Source organism: Eriocheir sinensis, chromosome 17 (genome assembly GCF_024679095.1).
Source record: "Eriocheir sinensis breed Jianghai 21 chromosome 17, ASM2467909v1, whole genome shotgun sequence".
NCBI lineage: Eukaryota > Metazoa > Arthropoda > Malacostraca > Decapoda > Varunidae > Eriocheir > Eriocheir sinensis.
In genome coordinates, this window is record NC_066525.1 from 16,559,930 (window position 1) to 16,575,027 (window position 15,098).

The 15,098-nt window shown below is 41.8% G+C and overlaps 2 long non-coding RNA genes across 4 annotated transcripts in view; both read left to right on the forward strand.

Moving 5' to 3' along the window:
- The window catches only part of LOC127000035 (uncharacterized), a 3,946-nt gene extending 2,028 nt beyond the window's left edge, over positions 1-1,918 (forward strand). For both annotated transcript variants that reach the window (XR_007753695.1, XR_007753694.1), the window contains one exon: positions 1,290-1,918. This is a non-coding gene — a long non-coding RNA (uncharacterized LOC127000035). The remainder of the gene's footprint in view (positions 1-1,289) is intronic.
- A 10,570-nt stretch (positions 1,919-12,488) lies between these two features.
- On the forward strand, positions 12,489-14,305 carry LOC127000034 (uncharacterized). 2 transcript variants are annotated; one of them, XR_007753693.1, is made up of 3 exons: positions 12,489-12,530; positions 12,820-13,053; positions 14,206-14,305. It is a non-coding gene; the product is annotated as an uncharacterized LOC127000034 (long non-coding RNA). The 2 variants fall into 2 exon arrangements; XR_007753692.1 differs by having other exon boundaries at positions 12,492-12,526.
- The last annotated feature ends 793 nt before the right edge of the window (positions 14,306-15,098 follow it).

The following is a 15,098-nucleotide window of genomic DNA, read 5'->3' on the forward strand; positions in this document are numbered from 1 at the left end:
TTGTACCTAAGCACACAAAATTATCGCATTTATTTCTTATCTCCTGCTACATATTTAGCTTGAAGCATTTTCCAATAGCTTCAGTGGAGACCAGTGTTTTATCCTGCCAATAACGAAAGTACCTCGTAAGTATTACTCGTGATTAAAGGGATAATTTGAGTGTCGAAACCGCGCCGTGACGAAAAAGCGGCCGAAGTCATTTACGCCATTTCCACTAGCAGAGGTTTGTTATACCCCAAACAGGGTGTTCCCCTCGACTTGGACAAACTCTTCAGTTTGGGTACTGCCCACGTTTCAGTGGAAAACGCCTAACCGTCCCGAACACACGCGAGGTCTTGGTCTTGGTTCTGGAGCTAGTTACGTGTTTTCTTACATTTCAAAGGTACAATCATGCATCCGACAACGTGCTTGTATTGATGACACCTCTTAACGTGTCTTCAGAAACGTTGCCTCCGGGGGAAACTTATGGAATCTTTCAAAATATTTCATGGCTTTACGAATATGGACAGATCCAAATTGTATGCTCGGATAGACGTTACGAACTTGAAATAATGGCAGAAAACTGCCATTTTTCTTTACTACTAACACTGTTGTACGATAATAGAATAAGCTTCCCCCTTCAGTGGCTTAGTGCAACACAACTAATGAATTAAAAAAAAAAAAAAAAAACGAACATCACTTCCTCCATTTTAACATTCGCTAAGGCGGAAATGTTTCCATTTTAACATTCGCTAAGGCGGAAATGTAACATCTTAATCATTTGTGTCGCTTCATTTAGGTATTTAAATAAGGACAGACCACCTAGTTTGGACCACAGGGTCTGTGTGGCCTAAACCTCAATGTGTGTGTCTCCTCTCTCGCTCGCTGTCTTGCTCGTTCTCGCTCTCTCGCTCACCATAAATAAAAGCTTAAGTAATTACTGGAAGGGACCACTTCTGCAACACACACACACAAAAACCCCCCAGCTATATAACATCCTTGCTTTAGCCACCCTTACAGCTGCATCAAGCCAAGAGCCTCCCATAATTAGGAGATAGACTGAAATTCGTGAGCCTGAAGTCAACGGCAAAGATAGGTTTTAATAGCTCAAGGTTTACTTTTTATCTTGCTTAAAATCCACTCAAAAAGAATGTAAAAAAGGGTTAAGCTATGTTTGGTTTCTGCACCAGTAAGGGCCTGAGCACTCGTTTCAGTATCTCAGGATTAGCTTCCTCGACTTCGCTGAACACTGACTTAGGAAAAAGGAAGTAGGCACAAATAATCTATCAATTTTTGTTTTCCTTTCGCAGCGACCATGAAGACCAGGACATCATCAGTGGTGGAGGCCGTGCGGAAGTACTTGCATGCATTGTTCTCGAGGGGGTTCATATCCGAGCGGAACGCCATACTCTGGCTCAAATGAGGAGGGAAGAGAGAATAAGGAGCAGGAGGAGGAGGAGGAGGAGGAGGTATAGTGGTGTAAATAACAGAGATGTGTTAGTAGTAGGAAAGTGAGGAGGCGAATGGAGGAAAACAAGTGCTTGGTGGTAAGCAGGTGAAAAAACAACAACATCCGGAGAAAACAAAAAGGATGTTGAAAGGGTGACAGAGAAGTAAAGGTAGGCGAGGATAATACGATCAACAAGGTCTTCACATGGGGGATGGGCACGGCTACACGGAATGGACTGTCACACAACGTCAACCCGTAACACATGAACGCCTGAGCAGCGGACTCCCTCACCCATCCCAGCTTCCTGCCACCCAGAGAGAGGGAAGCATCAGGCAGCGGCATGCACCGAACTGGTCTTCCAATACAATGAAACGGGAAGCCAATCTTTTCCTCGTATTTTCGAGTTCTGCAAGCTAACAAACAATGAGACTAACAGTAGAGGTAGACATGAATGAATAGCCAATGGAATTAAAAGGTTAATAATGATCATCTTGTTATTTAATTCGTCCTTCGTCATGTGACACACACACACACACACACACACACACACACACACACACACACACACACACACACACACACACACACACACACACACACACACACACACACACACACACACATTCCCAGCTTTACAAAGACTTTCCCCTTAAAACATCGTGGCATATTTCTCCCGAGTCTAAAAAATATATACCAAAAATAAGAAAACTAAAGCAACACGAACCCAAACAAAACCGAGGCGATTCCCACCACCTCCTTGGTCACTGCCGCCATTAGTAAAAATGTAAAACAGAGTCGGAGCCACAGGTCTTACTCTTTACACACACCACGTTGACTAGAGGCAGAACATGAGATCTAATTAAACACCGAAGCAAGCAAGATCTGAAAAGTGGATTTTCTCCTCCGCTACCACCGCGAGCTGCTGCCGCGGGTTTAGGACATGTTAATCTCTAACCCCTCCCCCCCCCCTTCAGGTAACACAGTCACACTTACCATCCCCTATCCCTCTCGTTTTCTTAATGCACTATCATATATATATATATATATATATATATATATATATATATATATATATATATATATATATATATATATATATATATATATATATATATATATATATATATATATATATATATATATATATATATATATATATATATATATATATATATATATATATATATATATATATATATATATATATATATATATATATATATATATATATATATATATATATATATATATATATATATATATATATATATATATATATATATATATATATATATATATATATATATATATATATATATATATATATATATATATATATATATATATATATATATATATATATATATATATATATATATATATATATATATATATATATATATATATATATATTTATATATATATCTATATATATATTTATATATATTTTTTATTTTTACGTTGTTGCCTATTGCGCCGGTAGGCATCTTCCCAGTGGGGCCTGATGGTCGGTCCAAGGCTTCTTCCAGGTGGGGCCTGATGGTCGGCCCAGCCCGTTCTGGCGCAGGCGAGTGTTTATAGTGGCGCCATCTTGCATTGGCTCATGCTGCCCCCGAACTCGTTCTTGATTCGCTTGGACGGCTTCCTCTAGAGTCCGGGTTGATGGGTGGTCTTCAGGACAGCATGTGGTAGTTTTAAGCCACTCGGCGGGGACTGAAAATATATATATATATATATATATATATATATATATATATGTATATATATATATATATATATATATATATATATATATATATATATAAATATATATATATATATATATATATATATATATATATATATATATATATATATATATATATATATATATATATATATATATATATATATATATATATATATATATATATATATAAAGGTAAGAGGTGAAAACATGTCATTTAGAGCGATATTAAATTTGATCTCAGTACGATAATAAGGTAATTAAAATTATAATATTTCTGGACAAACGCAACAAAACCCCATACATGAACGATATGATGGGTGGGTTGTATCACAATGAATAGAAAAATAATCATTTGTAAAGTTGAAAAGAAGGACGCAGGAAATGCGTAAATCAGGCAACAATGTATGTCCCGCTTTTGAAACGAGTTTTCGTACACTCATTTTGAAAAGAATAAGTAATTCATTCTCAAAATCTTACATTCACTAATATGTGGCACGAAGAGTATAACTGTTTTTATGGATGTCTGTTTATGAACATGATCTTCAGTACAGCGAACGCTTAATTGTTTTGTGCCTGAGCCGAACTGAATCAGAGACGTAAGGTTTTGTTGTCGAACGCTCTAACTGCTTTTCTACATTCATGAAATTTGTGAATTTTTTTGGCATAAACTGAGAAGTGTAATTGATATAAATTGTCTCATTTGATCGTTGCCGTTGTGGGTCTGTCCCGAGAGTAAAGTAGAAATGAATCTATGATGACAAATTGTTGTTGGTTTATTTTGGACATATCTCAATAAAGGAGGACAGCCAATAAAGTAGAAACCCCGCGAGGCAATTAATTCCTTACAAAGGATCAAAATGCGTGTTGGGGTTTGCGTGAAGCGCGATCAAGGGCACGATCATTCCCTCCAACGGTTATCCTGAACCTCTGTGGATCCTTATGACGGCAAGGAAGACTTCCAGTAACATTGCCGGTGAAAATAGACCTTTACGACAAACATAGATATAAGAAGCAGAAAGACATTATTTTCTTTGTCCCTTTCCAGAATACAGAATATTGACTTATGCGAGCTGTGAGCCAATGGTTGGTGAGGGTGTGGCGTCCCCGTATCTTGCTGGCGACGCACCAAAACCCTCCATCTGCGAAAAGTGAAATGGTAAAAAATAAGGACTGAAGGACCTTGTTAATTTTGTGTCGGATACTAAACCGATAACAGCGAGTATAAGAAATGAGTGAGGGAGGCTGAGGAAAGGCAGTAGCTAGGTGACAACAGGGGATGAGTTTGCTTGTATGTTAGTGTGCGTGTGTGTGTGTGTGTGGGGGGGGGGGGGGGGGAATATGCGATCAAATATTTTAACATTCAAGCAAAATACGCACCATATAATCAGTACATCCAAAGACGCAAATTATTATAAAGACAGCTCCATTGTAAGACACACGCAAGATATGCTCTCTAGTACTTTTAATTTAACTTCTAGGAAAAAAAAATAACATATGATTCCCTCTAATAAACTTCCTGAGTCAAACACTCATACGCTTTGAATGTGCAGAAAACGACAAGCACAACGAAGAAAGAAAAGAGTGACGACTTCCTTGCAACAATTAGAATCCTTTGTTATTTTCTTCGCGTCACTGCCTGAGGACCATGAGGAGGAGCGTGTTGGCTGGCCTGGGTGTGGCGGCGGTGGTGCTTTGTGTGTACCTCCCCCAGCCCTGTGAGGGGATAAGCTTGCTGACACCTGTCGTTACGCACCTCGCTAAGGAGTCTAGGTAAGCCATTTCCAATCATGTATGTACTTTCCCAGTGATGTTGTGAGATAAACTTTTACTCTTCTTCTTATTTTTCTTCTCTTCTTTTCTTCTTTTTCTTCATCTTCTTTTTCTTTTTCTACTTCTCCTCCTCCTCCTCCTCCTCCTCCTCCTCCTCCTCCTCCTCCTCGTCCTCTTCCTCTCCCTCCTCCTCCTCTTCCTTCTGCTTCCTCCTCCTTTTTACAACTTTTCATCCATCTTTCTCCATCCAGCCTGTGGCACAAAAGCACTGTAAACTTCATAGGCCACTAGTGCCGCATCAGCCGACATCCAATCCTTCCGACATCCAATCCTTAAGAACTGGTGGGTGCACTTCAAGGCATCGTTCTGGTGCCCTGGCTGGACGCCCTTCACCGGCAGGGGTAAGTAGGGTGAGGTGGAAGGTCTTTTATGGATGGATGTTTTCTTTTCCATTATTTTCTGTTGTGACTCCTATACGACATTATGACTTCTGATAAACGTAAGTAGTGAGGGAGTGATTAGGGTATGTTTGCTAATTCGTACAGACTACCCCATTTATTACTCATTTCAAGAAAGTATTGAAGCCAATGATGCCTAATTCTTTCATGGTGGGAGGCTATAACCCTAATAAAGGTGTAATAAATATGTAATAACATGCTAGCCACCACGTAGTCTGCTGTGGCACAACTTGTAGCAGTGATAGATATTTTTTTTTTTTACGCGCCAGCCTATAGCGCCGGTAGGCTTTCTTGAGGGGCCTGGATGGTAGTCGGTCCCAGCCCGTCATGGCGCAGGCAAGTGTTTTACATTGGCGTCGTCTTTTCTTGGTTCATGCTGCCCCCCGGAGCTCGTTCTTGATTCACTTAGACTGTTTTCTCTAAAGTCCGGGTTGATGATTGATCTTCAGGACTGCATGTGGGTAGTCTTAGGCGACTCGGCGGTGACTGAAAATCCCAGGTGGCAGCGGCGGATCTGAACTCGCGTCGTCCATCATGCGGTGAAGGCAGGGCCCGCACCCTAACCACTCAGCCACCGCCTACCCTAAACTAGTATACTCATGTTGCACTAGCGCGGTGATGCTGAAAAATGAGGAAGAGAGTACATGGCGGATGGAATAGGTGGCGAGGGGTGACATAAGTAATTTGCGATACAGATGAGTCTTTGCAGAGATGAAAGGGAGCCCTTCCACCTTCGAGATGAAGTACTTATACTAAAAACTGATGAGAACACGCAGCAATCGGTATAAGGTAGATAATTTCAAATTTTGGAAGAAAATAGGCAAGCAGTGGTTCACAAACAGGCAGTGGATGAGTGGAACAAACTGAGCAGGTATGCATTTGAGGCAAAAAACAAATCAAACTTTAAATGGAGGTTACGTGTATTTATGGATGAAAAGGAAATTAATGAATAACCCATCATCAGGAGCTCCCATGTATAGGGCGTCTGGCATCCTGTAATCTCCTTATATCTTGTTTCTTTGTGCATACTGATGAGATACAGAGGTCCTGAACTTTGCCCTGCACCTGTCACTGACGGTAGTCTCGTCGGATGCAGATGGATCGAGGAGGTCTGCCGTGCGGCCAGGTCCAAAGCAAAACGGAAGTAGGCACTAATAATTTATGAATGCCTAATTTTCTTTCGAAGCGGTTATGAAGAGCATAAATTCATCAGTAGCGGAGGCCGCTCGGCACTTTGTGCGTCAAGCCTGCTCGAGCGGATTCTCAACGAGGAGGGCACCAAACGTTGGCCCAAAGGTTAAGAATGCAAGAAGAGGAATTGAGGAGCAGGAGGGGGAGGAGAAGGAGGAAGGAGAGGGGGAGGAGGAGGAGGAGGAGGAGGAGGAGGAGGAGGAAGAGGGAGGGGGAGGAGGAGGAGGAGGAGGAGGAGGAGGAGGAGGAGGAAGAATATAAGGTGTAGTGAGTGATAAGAGAGTTCTATAGTAGGAAAAGGAAGGTGAGGGGAAGGAGGAGGAAAGGAGAAGGACAACGTGATTGGTGATAAGCCAATAGACGAAAAAACAGACAAACAGATTTTTCAGAAAATATGAAGGAAATTCAAAGGGTGACAGAGAAACAGAGGCAGGTGATAATAATACCAACAACAAGGTCTTCACAAGGGGGATGGGCAAAGCTGTATGGGATGAGTAATGTTGCACTCCGCCCTCCCGTCAAACCTAAATGCTTGAACAGCGAACCCCTTCATCCCTCCCGCCTTAAGGCAGTCACACTGACTTAACGACCTACTGACGACCTCCAGTGACCTGCATGTCGCGTGAGGTCTCACATGGTCGTGCGTGCGATCGTCATGTCTTCATCTGTCGTGCGACCGAAAAGATCGGCTGGAGGTTTTGGGTGCTGCACTAAAGCTATAGTCACACTGACTTTACGACCTGCTAACGACCACCCGCGACCCCAAAATGCTGCGATTCACACCCACCGCTCCCCGGCTACATAGGTGGCAGAGTAGTCGTGCGACCGAACGGCTACCGGCGGTCGTTTAGTGTCCGTCCAGTGTCCGTTCAGTGGGTGGCGGGACGCCGACCATGGTAAAATTCACACCTTGACCTCACACCTGGGGTCAGGCCAAGACGCCCCCCATACGCCGACCGGTGACTGACAGGCAAGGACCAGTACGTGTCCTGTCGCAATGACTGCGACCTCCCTTAACGACCTGCTGCTGACGTGTTACAGTACATAATATCATCACCCAGTCATATTACACATTTCTCATTCTTATTTCTGTAAATTATTTGTGAAAAAATAGATACTTATAAAGGTAATGAAAGTATTCTGTGCTTCACTGCACCAAAAGACGGATATTTGTGACCCGCCCCCGCACCTTATGTGCCGCAGACATGCAAAAAATGCTCCAAGCAATCTTGGTTTAACCTGTTGTTGGTATATATGTTACATTACATTCGTTCTAAAGCATTTCCGTCACCCTGGGCAGAGCAGAAAATGAAATTAACAATTATTTTTGAAATGGATAAAAGCCATTAGCTCTACAGACTCATTTTTACTGCTGTGCACATCATGTCCTGCATTAATTTATTTTGGTTATAGGCAGAGGTGACCCATCCACATTTGGCTGTGTGCTTGACCTGTGGAGCAGGTTGAGTCGGGACAGAGCTTGGACGGGCTGAGGGGCGTGGGACGTCACTGCTCAGGAATGTACCTCATTTCCGGGCAAAGGTGATTTGACCTACCACCGGTCGCCGCACAACTCGCCGTGTGGTGGAAGGCCGGACGTCGACCACGGCAAATGACAGATGAAAAGTGGACGGCTAACATCAGCGACCTCCTACTATCTGACAGCAACCAGACGTTATCCACTTGCCATCCGGTCGCCGTTCAACAATTAATGGTCGCCTGTCGGTCACCAGTGGCAGTCCGCTTGCCGTCCAGACGCAGTCCATTCGGCCACCGGACTGCAACCTTTTTTACGACCGGCAGCGACAAGAGAGGTCGGCTGGAGGTTTTAGAGTAGCACCTAAAACCTCCAGCCGACCTTTTCGGTCGTACGGCAGACGGAGACACATGACGATCGTACGCACGACCATGTGAGACCTCCCGCGACCTGCAGGTCGCTGGAGGTCGTCAGTAGGTCGGAAAGCCAGTGTGACTGGGCCTTAATGCCTCCAGCCGATCTCTCAGGTCGCTGGTGGTCATAAAAAAGGTTGCCGTCCGGTGGCCAAATGGACTGCGTCTGAATGGCAAGCGGACTGCCACCGGTGGCCGACAGGTAACCATTAACTGTTGAACGGCGACCGGATGGCAAGCGGACGGCGTCTGGTCGCTGTCAAATAATAGGAGGTCGCTGATGTTCGCCGTCCACTTTTCATCTGTCATTGGCCGTGGTCGACGTCCGGCCTTCCACCACACGGCGAGTTGCGCTGCGACCAGTGGTCGGTCAAACCACCCTTGCCCGGTAAAGGAACAGTCACACTGACTTTGCTACCTACTGACGACCTCCAGCGACCTGCAGGTCGCGGGAGGTCTCACATGGTCATGCGTGCGATCGTCATGTGTCTTCGTCCGCCGTGCGACCGAAGAGGTCGGCCAGAGGTTTTGCGTGCTGCTCTAAAACCTCCAGCCGACCTCTCAGGTCGCTGCCGGTCGTAAAAAAGGTTGCCGTCCGGTAGTCGAATGGACTGTGTCTGGACGGCAAGCGGATTGCCACCTTTGACCGACAGGTGACCATTAACTGTTGATCGGCGACTGGATTGCAGGCGGACGCCGTCTAGTTGCCGTCAGAAAGTAGGAGGTCGCTGATGTTAGCCGTCCAATTTTCATCTGTCATTGGCCGTGGTCGACGTCCGGCCTTCCACCACACGGTGAGTTGTGCGGCGACCGGTGGTAGGTCAAACCACCCTTGCCCGGAAATTAGGTGCATTCCTGAGCAGTGACGTCCCACGCCCCTCAGCCCGTCCAAGTTGCGGCCATACCATACCTCTCCCTCAAAACCTTCCTCTTCCTCTTCCCTTAAACAGTGTCCCATTTCTGCTGGATACTATAACGTGATCTGGATCCCTTCCCGCGCTAGAGCTTCTTCCGAGTTGGGTTGGTTGCATATCCGGTGACTGTACACAAACACATACAAATAAACAAACAAACAAACACACAAGCACAAACACGTATATAAATACACACTCAAAAACACAAACATAAACAAGTGTGTACGTACGCTCGCCCCCCCCCCCCACACCCACCCACACCCACACCCCCACACACACACACACACACACACACACACGGTAGCATGTATAAGTACGTCCGCACGCATGTATGCAGGCGCGCGCGCACACACACACACACACACACACACACACACACACACACACACACTCTCGCAGGCTGAGGTTTGAGTCGCTGGCAGGAGCTGTTACTGTCGCCCTATAAGCAAAAAGTATGAGGGTGTGTGGGGAATGAGGTCATACAGCCTTACACATAGGTCGCTTCTAAGCTAAAACAAAAACTTTCAGGAACTATACTGGGTAACGATTACGGGTCCAGGACGTAATGAGGCCGTGGGTTGACTGATTCTCTTGTCTGTGGATTATCACCTCCGGGATCACCGCGAGATGCTGCCGCGAGGGAGTCGTAATCTTAACCCACATCACACCACGCAGATAACACAGTCACGTCTACCATCCACCCGTTTATTATTATTATTATTATTATTATTATTATTATTATTATTATTATTATTATTATTATTATTATTATTATTATTATTATTATTATTATTATTATTATTATTATTATTATTATTATTATTATTATTATTATTATTATTATTATTATTATTACTATTATTATTATTATTATTATTATTATTATTATTATTATTATTATTATTATTATTATTATTATTATTATTATTATTATTATTATTATTATTATTATTATTATTATTATTATTATTATTATTATTATTATTATTATCATTATTATTATTATTATTATTATTATTATTATTATTATTATTATTATTATTATTATTATTATTATTATTATTATTATTATTATTATTATTATTATTATTATTATTATTATTATTATTATTACTATTATCATTATTATTATTATTATTATTATTATTATTATTATTACTATTATCATTATTATTATCATCATTATTATTTGAGGTTACTTCGGTTGATGAGCGTGCAGTGCGAATAAGGTTGAAGCAGTTTGGGCTTCATGTCTTTTATAGCAATAGCAGCGCGATTCAATAAGCACAAAAAATAGGGGAGGCGGTGGCTGAACGGATAGCGAGACGGCCCCGCGTTCAGGAGGACGCGAATTCAATCCCCGACCGGTGCCCCCAAGCTAGGATTTTTCAGCCGCCGCCGAGTGGCTTAAAACAACCCACATACTGTCCAGAAGAAGACCACCTATCAACCAGGACTCTAGATTCTTGGATTAAAGATGAGCTCCGGGAGGGCAGCATGAGCCAATGCAAGATGCCGCCACTATAAAACACTCGCCTGCGCCAGAACGGGTTGGGCCGACCATTAGGCCCCACCGGGAAGAAGCCTTGGACCGACCATCAGGATCCACTGGAAGAAGCCTACCGGCGAAGACGTAAAAAAAAAAAAGAAAAAAAAAAACACAGCTACGGTACTTTCTTTCTCCTGTTTCTAGTGAAGATTTCAAAATGTTGCTCGGGCAATCGCGTGATATCTCGATGCATTATTGGTGTGTGTGTGTGTGTGTGTGTGTGTGTGTGTGTGTGTGTGTGTGTGTGTGTGTGCGTATGTGTTTGTTCCACACCTCCCTTCACTCTTTACCCCTTACTACTTATGCTTCCACAACTGTTTCTTAGCCCACACTTTAGAAATGCTTTTTTTTTTATAGCGGGCTTTTTTCTTATAGCGGGCTTTTTTTTTCAAAGGGCTTTTTTTTCTAGCGGGCTTTTTTAAGCGGGCTTTTTTTTTCATTATTGTTTTCTTTTTTGTGTGTGCCTTGAGCTGCCTCCTTTGTTGTAAAAAAAATGTGGTATATTATGTAAAGAAGTACATAACTTTCGAACAAAAGGGCAGTAAAGGACAGATTCAACCTGTCCCAATCATGTCTAACACAATGGATACATAAAACCTTACTGAGATTATTTTCTTCGTCGCCTCTGTCTTCCCTTACCCCACAGAAAAGTTCAAATTACCTTATATATATATATATATATATATATATATATATATATATATATATATATATATATATATATATATATATATATATATATATATATATATATATATATATATATATATATATATATATATATATATATATATATATATATATATATATATATATATATATATATATATATATATATATATATATATATATATATATATATATATATATATATATATATATATATATATATATATATATATATATATATATATATATATATATATATATATATATATATATATATATATATATATATATATATATATATATATATATATATATATATATATATATATATATATATATCAAGGAAGGTCAAAATAATTTACATAAAAAAAACTGAGAGGTCTAAGTATGTCTTTGCATTGACTCTTGACCTGAAAGGCCAGGGATGGTGTGTTCTGAGACCGCAGTAGTAATTGGCGTACGATGTCAAGTTGATATCTAGTTTGTAATGGAAGGTAAGGAGGACAGCTAATACTATAACAACCCCACGAGACAATTCATTCATTATGAATGATCTGAATACGTGTTGGGTTTATGGGAAGCACGATTAAGACGGCAAGGTGTAGAAGTGTTCCAGTAACACCGCCTGAAAATTGGCTTTTACGAAAAACAGAGACACAAGAAAGCTGAAAACCATATTTTATTTGTGCATTTCCCGAATGTTGACTTCTGCGAGCAATGAGGCAGTGGTTGGTGAGGGTGTAGCGTCCACGAGTCCTGCCGGTGACGCACGATAGCCCTCTATCGGCGAAATGTGAAAGGCTATAGAATAAAGTCTAATGTATATAAAATATATTTTTGTTTGATAATAAGCCGATAACAGCGGGTATAAAGAAGAGTGAGGGAAGCTGAGGAAAGGCAGTGGCTGGGTGACAACAGAGAGAGAGAGTGTGTGTGTGTGTGTGTGTGTGTGTGTGTGTGTGTGTGTGTGTACATAGGAGCAACAAAATATTTTTTATTCTGACATCCAAACATTATTCTAACATTCATGCGTAACTCACACCATATATGAATACGTCTATTACACGCAGTTATCAAGACAGTTCCAGAAAACGACACACGTCACATGTTTACTTTTGTACTTAAAATTTTATTTCAAGAAAAAATATGACATAGGATGTATATGAGTTTCCTTTTAACAAAATTCCTCTGTAAAATGTTTGTGTGGTCTCTTTGTGCAGAAACAACGACGACGAGTACAACGAGGAAGGAAAAGAGCGACGACTTGCCCTCAGTAAGAATCCTTTGTTGCTTTGTCTTTTGCGGCGCTGCCTGAGGACCATGAGGGTCAGCGTGCTGACCGGCCTGTGTGTGGCGGCGGTGGTGCTCTGTCTGTACCTCCCCCAGCCGTGTGAGGCCCAGTGGGACATGCCCCTGGTGGTAGCTGTCGTTTCAAAGCTCGCTAAGCTCACTCGGTAGGACATTTCCAATCATGTGTGCACTTTCCCCAAACAGATTTCTATACATTCATGGTTAATATAGTAAAAAAAAAAAAAAAAAAAAAAAAAGCGTCAATTTGATTTCTGCTGATTTTATGTGTATGTAAAATTTCAGGTTACAGTTTAAAGACAATCTAACGTATGCTTCAACCCGTCTATACATACAGGAAATCTATCTTATTTTAAACACACACACACACACACACACACACACACACACACACACACACACACACACACACACACACACATATACACACACACAAACACACACACACACACGTCCGTGTCCTTCAATTTCGACAAATGTAGTGTAATGCACTTAATTCAAGAAATAGTAATCATTGATATAACATAAGTGTACAGCAAGTGTAGGTCGTAAATGTAAAGTCGATCTCAGGGTCATTATCTGCGACGACTTGAAACATGAAAAAAAGTGTAATTCTGCCTATAAATACAAGTTAATACTATGGTCGGGTTCATAGCCGGGAACTTCGAGTGTAAGACGTCGGGAGTAATGTTAACTTAACATAACTTAATGGTAGTGCTACACCTGGAATGCACAGCGCAGTTCTGGTCCCATAATTACAAGGACAGTAAACCACTGGAGGTTCAACGACGCACTACGAAAATGATGCCATCCTTAAGGGCTCGGCCGTATGAAGAGCACCTCAAGTGACTCATCCTTTTTACGTTGGAAAAGACTTTCACGATGCGATACTTTAAGAAGTTCAGTATTACGTCGATTACTCCAACTTTTTGAGCTTTAAATTAATCCAAGAACTAGAAACACGTAATGGCTTACTGATCCAAGCTAGGATATGTACTCGTAATACAACCATCGGCAAGTTTAATTGATCAAAATAAGTACTCCGGCAGTAAATTAACTTTCCTTCATAAGTAGTAAGCGTGGAAAACAATCAGTCTCTATAAAAATCTCATTGACTTACTTCATTGCATTTAGAGTCAACTTGAACGTGCTTTTATCTGCTCGTTAGGCACGCAAGTGCTTGACGAGCAGATTAAATCACTGAAACGGGCAAAAGCAAGCAAACAGGCTTGCTTTGCCCGTCTTCCCATGTTTCCATTTTCCTCCTTAATTAACCACCCTTCGTCCATCTTTCTCAGCATGTGGTACAGAGACTCTGTAAACTTTATGGGCCACGTCTGCCACATCAAAAGGAGCCCAACCGTCAGGAAGTTTAAGCTGTACTAAAGGAAGGTTCTGTGTCCTGGCTGACACCTATCACCGGCACATGTAAGTATGGCTGAGTAGAAAGTGTTAGATGGATGGATATTTTATTTTTCATTGTCTTGGTGATATTTCACTTAGGTGTAACGACCACCTAGACCACCTAGTATGGACCATAGTCTGTTTTCTTTTTTTGTGTGTGTGTTCGCTTTGGCTTTCTTCAGGGGCCTGGTGGTCGGGCCAGCCCGTCATGGCGCAGGCAATTTTATAGTGGCGCCATTTATTCTGCCTCATGCTGCCCCGGAACTCATTCTTAATTCACTTGGACGGTTTCTTCTAGAGTCCGGGTTGGTGGGTGGTCTTCAGGACAGCATGTGGGTAGTCTTAGGCCACTGGCGGGGACTGAAAATCCCAGGTGGTAGCGTGGGATTCGAACCTGAGTCGTCCAGCACGCGGTGAATGCTACAGCTGTTATTAATATTTACTCCTGAGGGGAACACGGCTATTAGGAAGCCCGTCTGGCTCACTAGGTAGATTTTCTACGGTGGCGGGATGAAACGACGAGTTCTGCAATCTGGTCGGGAGTATCATGACACGTTCAGCAGCCAGCTTTTCTCTCTCTCTCTCTCTCTCAGCCAAAGCCCAAGCAACTATTTAGTATCTCAACACTTACTGTCTTTGTCTCTATTACCATCAACTTAAAAAGAGGGAGAAATGTTAACGTGTGTTTGGTTTCCTCCTGCAGCAAAGTCCTGATCACTCGTTTCAGCATCTCAGGATTAGCTTTCTTGACTTCGCTTAGCATGGACTTAAGGAAAGGTAAGCACTA